This window comes from Apostichopus japonicus, chromosome 2, assembly GCF_037975245.1.
Source record: "Apostichopus japonicus isolate 1M-3 chromosome 2, ASM3797524v1, whole genome shotgun sequence".
Classification (NCBI taxonomy): Eukaryota; Metazoa; Echinodermata; class Holothuroidea; order Aspidochirotida; family Stichopodidae; genus Apostichopus; species Apostichopus japonicus.
In genome coordinates this window covers 7,863,288-7,873,614 of record NC_092562.1, presented here as the reverse complement: position 1 = coordinate 7,873,614, position 10,327 = coordinate 7,863,288, and the positions used below count along the sequence as shown (strand labels likewise).

Here is a 10,327-nt window from a genome sequence, read left to right as displayed (position 1 = left end):
CGATTGTCGGAATTTCCGACTGTCGTGCTCTTATTTACCTAGGCCTATTCATATATTTCTGTGATTGTGAATTACCTCAAAATTGACCTTTTATCAGTTATATTTACCAGGTTTTCCTTGCCACTGAGAAATTGTATCTCGCGATCCTTATACTCCATCATACAAAACTACGTATATATGATTTTGGATACTCTAAAAATGTCTAATAGAACTACCGTATAACGTTCGCCAGCTTCAATTCGGTTTATTTATGTACTAATTTTGCTATTGGATGGGTTGACCCTGTTCGCTAGCTTCAAGTAAGTTCAGTATATATCTCTGACGTACCCAGGGGGAGCAGTGCGAGCAACTGCCCCCCCCCCCCCCCCCATTTTCAGTGTCGAATAAAAGTTAAAAACTGTTGAGATTTTGCATGGTATTTTGTCAGTGCTCTTTTGATCTTGAATACTCGTCAGCTCCATTAACTCGATTATAATCGTATAAACATTCAGGCGTACTGATTCAACTACTAACTTAGTTTGGCAGATGCAATTAGCTAAATTTAGCCTATAGCCTATTAACTATGGAACGCCAAAAGGGAAATGTATTTTGTCGTCTCCGTCGAGTTTGTCCACTTCGATGTTGTTGTCTCGATCGAGTTTGTTGTCTCGATCGAGTTTGTTGCCTCGGTCGAGTTTGTTGTCTCGTTCTATTTTGTTGCCTCGATCGAGTTTGTTGCCTCGATCGAGTTTGTTGCCTCGATCGAGTTTGTTGCCTCGATTGATTTTGGGGCGCTATTCCGAAATGAAAAATGTGTGAACATAGAGCGCACATGCCCTAACTGCATCGGTGAAATCAAATGAAATACAATTACCACAGAAATAGAACACGTTCCGTGAATACAACACATATAGACCGGCAGCCCAGTGCACTTTGATCAAACGAACGAGGTACCAATATCTGAGTATTGGAACATTTGTGGAAAAACCCAGTATATCCAAAAGTGGATGTCTGCCGTGGTCGCTCTGCTGCATGTGGCCCCTGGGGCCGGTTAAAGGGGGCCCAAAAATGCATCTGATCAAACGAACGAGGTACCACTTGAAACCAATGTCAACTTAATGCATGAATGCCACATAGTACTGAATGGCCCATGCCAGACAAATTTTCTGCTGCAAAGGGCCCGCCAGACGCCCAAGAAGGGCCCCTAAAAAAATGCATCTGATCAAACGAACGAGGTACCACTTATCCAAAAGTGGATGTCTGCCGTGGTCGCTCTGCTGCATGTGGCCCCTGGGGCCGGTTAAAGGGGGCCCAAAAATGCATCTGATCAAACGAACGAGGTACCACTTGAAACCAATGTCAACTTAATGCATGAATGCCACAAAGTACTGAATGGCCCATGCCAGACAAATTTTCTGCTGCTAAGGGCCCGCCAGACGTCCCCAAATATGGCCCAAATGCCCATTAGCGTAGCATTGACCCAGATTAAATATGCAAGGTACCACTCAAAACCGGTTTGGAATGTTCGGGTTGATCTTACAGACTATGGAAATCATTATGCCAGACAAATTTTCTGCTACAAAGGGCCCGCCAGACGCCCCAAAAGGGCCCATAAAAATGCATTTGATCAAACGAACGAGGTACCACTTGAAACCAATGTCAACTTAATGCATGAATGCCACAAAGTACTGAATGGCCTATGCCAGACAAATTTTCTACTTCTAAGGGCCCGCCAGACGCCCCCAAATATGGCCCAAAATGCTCTTTATCGTAGCATTGACCCAGATTAAATATGCAAGGTACCACTCAAAACCGGTTTGGAACCACACAAAAACAATATTAAATGCAAAGGTACTTTCCACAGAGTAAAGAACTGCCAATGCAAGACAAATTTTCTTCTGCATAGGTCCCACCAGATAGAAAGAATAGGTGGCCCAATGTGGCCCTATATATGGGTCTAAAGAATTGGATATATGTGCCTTGTAACATGACATTTCAAGCTCATGATTATATTGTTTCCAGCATAAATTGGAGTTACTGTACACAAGACCAGTGTTTTATCTTATTTAGCTATTCGCTGCTCTAACAAAATAAAGATAACACTTTCACCTAAGCCTCTAAATATTTTGGGATTGGCCTGGGCAAAAATTACAGTTCCTCACATTATAATTCTAACACTCTGAGGAAGAGTCTTGCCTGGCTTGGATCCACAGAACTACGGTTGGAAGAGCAAGAATGGGTGCTACAGCCCTGACTGGTTTGAGGGACCGGCTCTCCCAGATCATCTATTCCAAGAGGGGGAACTGAGCGAAGATTTTCAAAGTAGCCGACCAGACGTGGCTTCCGAGTTTGATGCCGATGATTCAAGTACTGAACCATCTTGGAGTGATGACTCCGACAATGAAACATAGATTTGAGCTTCCATTGTCTTTTTAGAATCAAGTTCATGGGAATACTTAATTTTCATAAACTTACTAATGATTCTTTTGAGATCTGTCTGAATGGCAAATGCAGTGTCTTTTTACAATGCACACACTCCAGTGTTTAATCACTGTCAAGAGACATGAATTCTCAGTTCTTATACTTCGAACCTAACATGTGTCATGTTCAGAGTAATCACATAGTGATCTTTTGTTACTATCTTTGCCAATTATGATTTAAGTACATTTTAAACTAGCAAGATGACTTTCTTGAAAGGGTAAAAGATTCCTTCATAGATGAAAACAAAAACCCTCATCTAGCATTCATATTTCTGAAAAATGGATGCCACATCTATTTGTTGGACTTGTTACAAGCTATTCGAATTGAATTAGTGTAATGATGGAAGTTCTAAAAGACCAAGATGGAGTAATATACGCCAATTACTCATTTTATATTTTGTATCAAGGAATGGAGTCATACGTGGTGATATCAGTATTTGTTTGTTCAATCTTAGCATTTTAAGTCCTTTAAAGAGTGTACCTAGCATAAAGGTACATATACATTTCTATGCTTCAATTATGTATCTTTTAAAAACCATATTGGACAGTTTCAACCCAAACATTTATCGTTAAGTACACGTTATAAAGCATTTTCACCATTGTTTGATAATGTTTCTTTGTCTGAGCTTAAGAAACAAAACAATCTCTTTTGTTCGACTACATGTATGTCTTAAGATGACACTTTAGCGTTCTTTCTCAAGATTTTAAACTTCGTAGATTTACAATGCTAACGTAAACACAGTGTTTTAAGATACAAAATGATTTTGGGTTTCTTATTTACAATACATAAACAAAGTAACTGCCAAGTTAAACACTGCTCACGATACAAAGTACTGACTGGATAAAAGGAAAAAGAATGGATAAAAGGAAAAAGAATGGATAAAAGGAAAAAGAATGGATTTGAGAATGCATTATAACTGTCAGGATCTCCCTCAAAGACTGAGTTCGCTTCATTTTTGTTTTGCTCAATAAAATGTTCAGTAATTGATACACCTACTAGTATACTAAGCTCATTATTCCATTGGAAGGAATTTGAATAATTCAGGATGTTCTTGATTGTTATAGATTGGTTTCTTGTGGTATCTTAGCTATTTAAACTGCATAATTTTTTTTACATGTGGTGGGCACTTTGCAAAAGAAAATTTGTATTGTATTGGCATTTCTTTACTCTGTGGAATGCTACAAATGTCATGTCACAAGGCACATATAGTCTGCATCGATATACAATTCATTAGGCCCATATAGGGCCGCATTGGGCCACCTATACTTTCTATCTGGTGGGACCTATGCAGAAGAAAATTTGTCTTGCATTGGCAGTTCTTTACTCTGTGGAAACTGTCATATAGGCATGCAACGGTTATTACATCGCATGCCAATAACATACAATCATTTGCCGTGTTATAACCCTTCCAAATTGGATATACTTATTGGGAAAGTCGTTACAATAATAATGATCATAATAATATCACTTTAACCATTGAAAAACACATAGAAAATTACTTTTCTTTCAGTATTTTCACATATTTCATTTGCTTTCATGCATGTATCGATCGCGTGTGCAGGGACTTGGACTTTATAATGATTTTACCTCATTTTGTCTCTTTCCTTGTTTCCCAAGTTGCACATTAGATACTGCAGTGCTAGTATGCATATTGTTTCCTTGAGGTGGGGGGGGGGGTGGCGTTGATGGAGTGATGTGTATACGCAAATAAGATAATACAATAAGAGTTATAAAGGGTACTAAATATCAGGCTGCATCAGTCCAATCGAATTTCTGCAAAGTGCCCTTCGACGTTGGTGCCCCCTCCCCCCAGATTAAAAGTGCTTCCGCCGCCCTTGCTGCTCAGTACGTGCTAGCATGGAGGTCTGTTTTTACCTCCATGGTGCTAGGCACTGTGATCGACCAGGTAACGTTCGCGTTAACCGGCCGGTCGGCGAATATTTTTTTCCCAAACTGAACTGACCCTGAAATTATTTCCTCTATTCTGACTGGCTCTCAGCGAGCATGTGATATACTTTAGTATTCAACATGGGCCCTCCATACTCTGTCGATATCAGTATGATCAACACAAACAAATTCAAGATATTCACATGAGCAACTTTCCAGAACTTTTGGTAGGTATATATGAACGAAATTATACAGTGTTCTTAATACAATGAAGCAACTATTCCCAGCTACTGCGCCCATTATAGGCAGTCCTCGATCGTTTGTTTACTCGCTTGACTCCGCTCTACACGACACATGTAATGTACACTGAAAAAATAAACTAGTCAATATTGCCACGGACTAACGTTAAATTAGTCTGTAACGTTAGTCAATGCACACGTACTAGCAAAAATCTTCGTTTCATCGCTGCTTCTTAGTCAGTTTACACTGACGAAGGAAAATATAATCGCAGCTTAGTCGGTGGCGACGGACTAAGGTATTTTAACCCATGGACTAAGAACGATACGGACACCCGATTTACGCCATAATCGTAGCTTAGTCGGTGTCGACGGACTAATGTATTTTAACCCACTTCGATTCAATTCAATTTGGAAACCGAGAGGCAACGGCGGCTTGCTGGACTTGGCATAGTTTCATACGATCACTCTAAGCAACTTTCAACCGTAAATCACCCAAGAAGGTCTTTAGAAGAATGGAGGTATTAACTGCCATCATCGGCCCACCTGTTATTCCTTTAACTTGAAGGTAAAATTAAAGTAAATTGTTAGGCCACTGGCACTAGTACTGTAGTGTAACGCTACCGTTGTCACGCTGGCGTTTCGCAATACACAAGTGCAATGACAGTGAGTAGCCTATAGGCTTCTACTGGGTACTGCAGTGCATTCTCAACACTAAAGTGTGCATTCTAAACACCAATTAACAATGTGTTATGTGTGTATTGGGCTAGATTGAACAGTGGCACATAATCTTCTAATTTATTCCCAAACAAATGCTGGAACTATAAGTCTCAATAGTTTATTTGAAGTCTACACTCATTTGGTAAAGATTTCCTGTAATTTCCCATGTGAATCTAAATGGGTAGGCTTTGTGGTATTGAATAAGCAAGGCTAGACCTTCAAACGTACAGTCACAGTAGGCTGAACAAATTATGTTGGCTAGTCAACGGTATTATATGTTGCGAGCAGTCAGGATGCACGCTTCAGTTCTATTTAACCTTTTCATTTATCATTTTTTAGTATTTAATTTCCGGTCACGCTAGGAAACAATTGCGACATTCCTTCACGGTCGACTTGTTTACTGTAAGAAGTATTAACCGTTTTTTCTCAGGAAAGCTTGATAGTCTGAAGTTATTATAACATGTGCTTTTAGTATACTGCCAAAAGAGTAAGTTGTTGTATTTGTATTGATATTTTATGTAGAAGTAACGGAAAATTTAGTATGTTTAGTTTGGTATAATTGCACGTTTTTTTCTGTCCAATGTAGTGCAGGGTTCACTTGCGCGAATTCAAATTATTCTGTTTATGTATATGTATGTGCATCGATTCGTAGATTATGATGTTTTTTTGACATTTATTTGTAATTCAAGCATATCTGTTTAGTAGCAAAGTTTAAAGGTTAAGATTAATTAGTTTTCTCTTTTTGATCCTAGATTGAATGAAACTCATTGACGTAAATAATAGATCAGATGATACAGTTTAACGCAGTTGCTAAAACTCTGGGTATTCTCTAGTCTTCGCCGGTCCATTATGTACTTTAGTATTACTAGTAAGACTAAATCAAAACGACCGAAAGACAAACTTAGTGTACAAAGTACTGATTCTCCTCTAGCCTAGGTCTAAACAGGCTTGTTATGTGAGCAAGCAAAATAACAACTAAAAACGATTAGGCCTATAAATAAGTTGGCTCAGTGCATTTCTGTTTCTAAAATTTTATATTTTAAAGATCATAAAAACAAGGCCGTGGCTATTCTTACGGACTAGTCGTAACAATTATTTATAAACTATTCTTACGACAAAGGCAACTTCGAGCGCAGTAAAGTAAATAAAGCAACTGCGCATGTAGTAGGGGTAGCCCTAACCCTAAACATAACCCTAAACCTCAATCCTAACCCTTACCCTAACCGGAAATTATTGTTACTCCTCGTCGTAAAAATAGTGCTCCTGGTCATGAAAATAGCAACTGCGCATGCGTAGTCGGAAATTATTCTTACGACTAGTCGTAAGAATAGCCACTTTGTAAAAACAAACAAAGATTTAGCCCATGTTTTATTATCTCTGTATTCTGGGCATTTGATTCTGGTTGCAATGGTGATGACACTCTCGTTCAAATTTTCAGCTTTATACAGTCTGCTTCAAACTTTGGGATTGTTTTTTATAGTGGAAGCAAATCTCACATAACTTTGTGGTGACAACTTTATTTAATTTTTTTTTTCAAATGATGAATACTTTGCTGTTTCTTTTTTCCAGCAGGAATTGAAAAGCCAAATATCTAAGTCAAGGGTGAGGTTTCCTGTGATGTACAACACCAGTGTGGAGGCAACAACAGAAGAGGAGAACTGTGTTATATATGGCTTAAAGATATGTTTTAAGATGATATATTGGTACCCTTCGCAGAACAAAAGAGTTTATCCAAGAGTCCAAAAAGCAAAGGAACAAGTACCATAGAGAAAAAAAGATGGAAGAGTGAGTTTAACTATTGTACCCAACTGTTTAATGATATTAAAGATACTTTTCATAACCTGTTTTAAAAAAAAAAACAGTCTAGTATATCATTTACGTGCAAGCTTCATAAGTTTGGTCAAATTTTCACTGATCTGTAGAGCAGGAGTCCAGAGGGTTTGGTTAGCTGGGAAGGTAACCAATTACCTGGTACATCACAATGTTCACAGTGCATTCCTGTATATGAAACCAGACGACTGGCAAACCGACTGTGGTGGGTGTGGCTGGGAGAGCAATTTTAAAGTCACCTAATAGCTAACCTAGATCAGTTTTCATGGTAACACATCAAAGTAAGTACAATGTGTCAGGTATGGCCCCAAGAGCAACAAATGGCCATTGCCAGTAATTATAGGTGGTGGGGTACCCCTGCCAGTGATCTATAATTGACCCCTCAAGGCTGACCTAGGTAAGCTCATGAGGTAACCACTTGAAAACTACTGGAAAATGTTGGTTAGGACTTCAGATACAACTGATGGGCATTGCCAGTAATTTTTATTGGTGGGGTACCCCTGCCAGTAGACCCCCAAAATGCCCATCCCCATTGACCTAGATGAGCTCATGATGTAACCAGTTGAAAACTACTGGAAAATGGTATCACTTCATATGTAAGGGATGGGCATTTCCAGTAATTTATATTGGGGGGGGGTGGGGTGTACCCCTGCCAGTAGACCCCCAAAATGCCCATTCCCTCATTAACCTAGGTCAGCTCATGAGATAACCAGTTGAAAAATTACTGGAAAATGATAGGTATCACTTCATATGTAAGGGATGGGCATTTCCAGTAATTTATATTAGTGGGGTACCCCTGCCAGTAGACCCCCGAAATGCCCCCCCCCCCTCATTGATCTAGGTCAGCTCATGATTTAACCAGTTGAAAACTACTGGAAAATGATTGACAGGATTCTATATGTAAGGGATGGGCGGACTCTGGCAGTGGTGGCCCACCAATATAAAATACTGGAAATGCCCATCCTTACATATGAAGTGATACCTATCATTTTCCTGTAGGATTCAACTGGTCAAATCATGAGCTCACCTAGGTCAATGAGGGGATGGGCATGTTGGGGGTCTACTGGCAGGGGTACCCCACCAATAAAAATTACTGGCAATGCCCATCCCTTGTATCTGAAGTCCTAACCAACATTTTCCAGTAGGTTTCAAGTGGTTACCTCATGAGCTGACCTAGGTCAGCCGTGAGGGGTCAATTGTTGATCACTGGCAGGGGTACCCCACCACCAATAATTACTGGAGATGACCATTTGTTGCTCTTGGGGCCATACCTGATACATTGTTCTTACTTTGATGTGGTTACCATGAAAGCTGATGTACAAGGCAATTGGTTACCTTCCCAGCTAACCAAACCCTCTGGGCTCCCGGTCTATTGGGATCATTGTTAACATGATTAACATAATTATTAAGCTTTGAAAAATAACTTGGTGTTATGCTGTGCAAAGCTAATAATTATTTGGTAAAGCTGCTATTCCTGGCTTATAATTTGAGGGACCTAGATTTAAATGTATACCTCCAAATATGTTATAAAATTTTAATGTAAATGTATGTTTATGATAATGTGAGTTATCATGTGCTATATCTGTAGATCTGTGCTTACACGTATATCATATTTTCTGTTCACAGGTCAATAATGGTGCAGATTTTGGCTTCCTGAAGACAAGTGGGAGGCCATTTGTAGTTAAGAGAAACACTCTTTGTTCGTGAAGACTTAACTGGTGTCGATTTGGGGTACCACTTTAAAACGAAAGTCATGAGGAACCCTTGCCCAAGATTCAACTTTGCATTATTGTGCAGTGCTATACTTTTGCGATTCATGTTTGATCCATTAACTTGTCTTAACTTTGTTGGAATAAAATCATATTTTCAGATTTTGTTTACAGTGATTTCTTCTCTATCTGTCGAAAGTCAGCCTTTGTAGACATCAGAAGTTTTATCAGAAATAAATACTGCCAACGTACACATTATTTGTGTTTCTTCTGCTCTCTTTTCTTTCAGTGATGCTAGTCAGTAAAACTAGTCGGGTTTAACTCTTTCAGTGATTCTAGTCAGTGCAACTAGTCAGTCGATACCGACTAAGAAAGGTTAGTCGGGAGAGGCACCATCCTGACTAATGTAAAACCTGCTATAAACTAGTCGGTGGCCCATATAAATTAGTCGGTAAAGACCGACTAATGTCACGAACTAATGTAACTGACTAATATACATTTATCGACTAAGAAATTGTTGATCGACTAAGATGACCGACTAAGAAATCCAACTAACTAAGGAATAAATTAGTAGACTAACGTTATGTTAGTCGGTGAACCAATATAAGTTTTCAGGCTATAGCCTATTGTACTGCGTATAGTATACAACACAATAAAACAAAGTTCATTTGTAATTGTATACATGTAGCCGATGATATGTACGAGGTGTTTGTGTATATTCGGAGTTGCGATACTTTTAGTTTTATAATCATAAATTCAAAATGTATTCAGTCAATGAATCATGGTAGGCCTAGTCGAATATGCAGTGGCCTTGAAGACGGCGAGCGAGTGTGTGCCAGCCAGTGAATGTCACAAAAAAAGGCATTTGACAATATGTCTGTGTCTTTTGACTTGCTAAACTAGTTGTAGCAGATAGCCTTATAAACTATACGTACGGAAACCCATTGGCTCGCTGAGAGCCAATCAGAATCGAGGAAATAATTTCAGTGTCAGTTCAGTTTGGGAAAAAAATATTCGCGGCCGGTCGCGACCGAAGGAGAAAAAAGCTCCGCCCACCAATGCATGCCTGCAATACCTAATTAACATAACCAGGCGAATTCAGTCGAGGCAACGAAATCGAATGAGGCAACGATGTAGAACGAGGCAACGAAATAGGTGGAGGCAGCAAAATAGAAGGAGGCAACGAAATAGAAGAAGGCAGCGAAATAGAAGAAGGCAACGAAATAGAAGGAGGCAACGAAATAGAAGAAGGCAACAAAATAGAAGGAGGCAACGAAATAGAAGGAGGCAACGAAATAAAGGGAGGCAACGAAATAGAAGGAGGCGAAATCGATCGAGGCAACGAAATGCGTTGCGCTTTTGGCGTTCCATACGTGTAAACCTTGAGAGTCAGCTGACTCTTCGTTAGTACGAAACCTTGAGTAAACAAGTAAATCTTTGAAATTTTGGGCCATTTTGTAACTAGCATCGGTTCTTTTGGAAACA

At 39.4% G+C, this 10,327-nt stretch overlaps 1 long non-coding RNA gene across 3 annotated transcripts; it reads left to right on the top strand.

Moving 5' to 3' along the window:
- The first annotated feature begins 4,309 nt into the window (after nucleotides 1–4,309).
- On the top strand, nucleotides 4,310–9,095 carry LOC139976583 (uncharacterized). Of its 3 annotated transcripts, none has more exons than XR_011796225.1 (3): nucleotides 4,310–5,790; nucleotides 6,876–7,088; nucleotides 8,760–9,095. It is a non-coding gene; the product is annotated as an uncharacterized lncRNA (long non-coding RNA). The 3 variants fall into 3 exon arrangements; XR_011796230.1 differs by having other exon boundaries at nucleotides 4,311–5,151; nucleotides 6,873–7,088; XR_011796221.1 differs by having other exon boundaries at nucleotides 4,312–5,790; nucleotides 6,873–7,088.
- The last annotated feature ends 1,232 nt before the right edge of the window (nucleotides 9,096–10,327 follow it).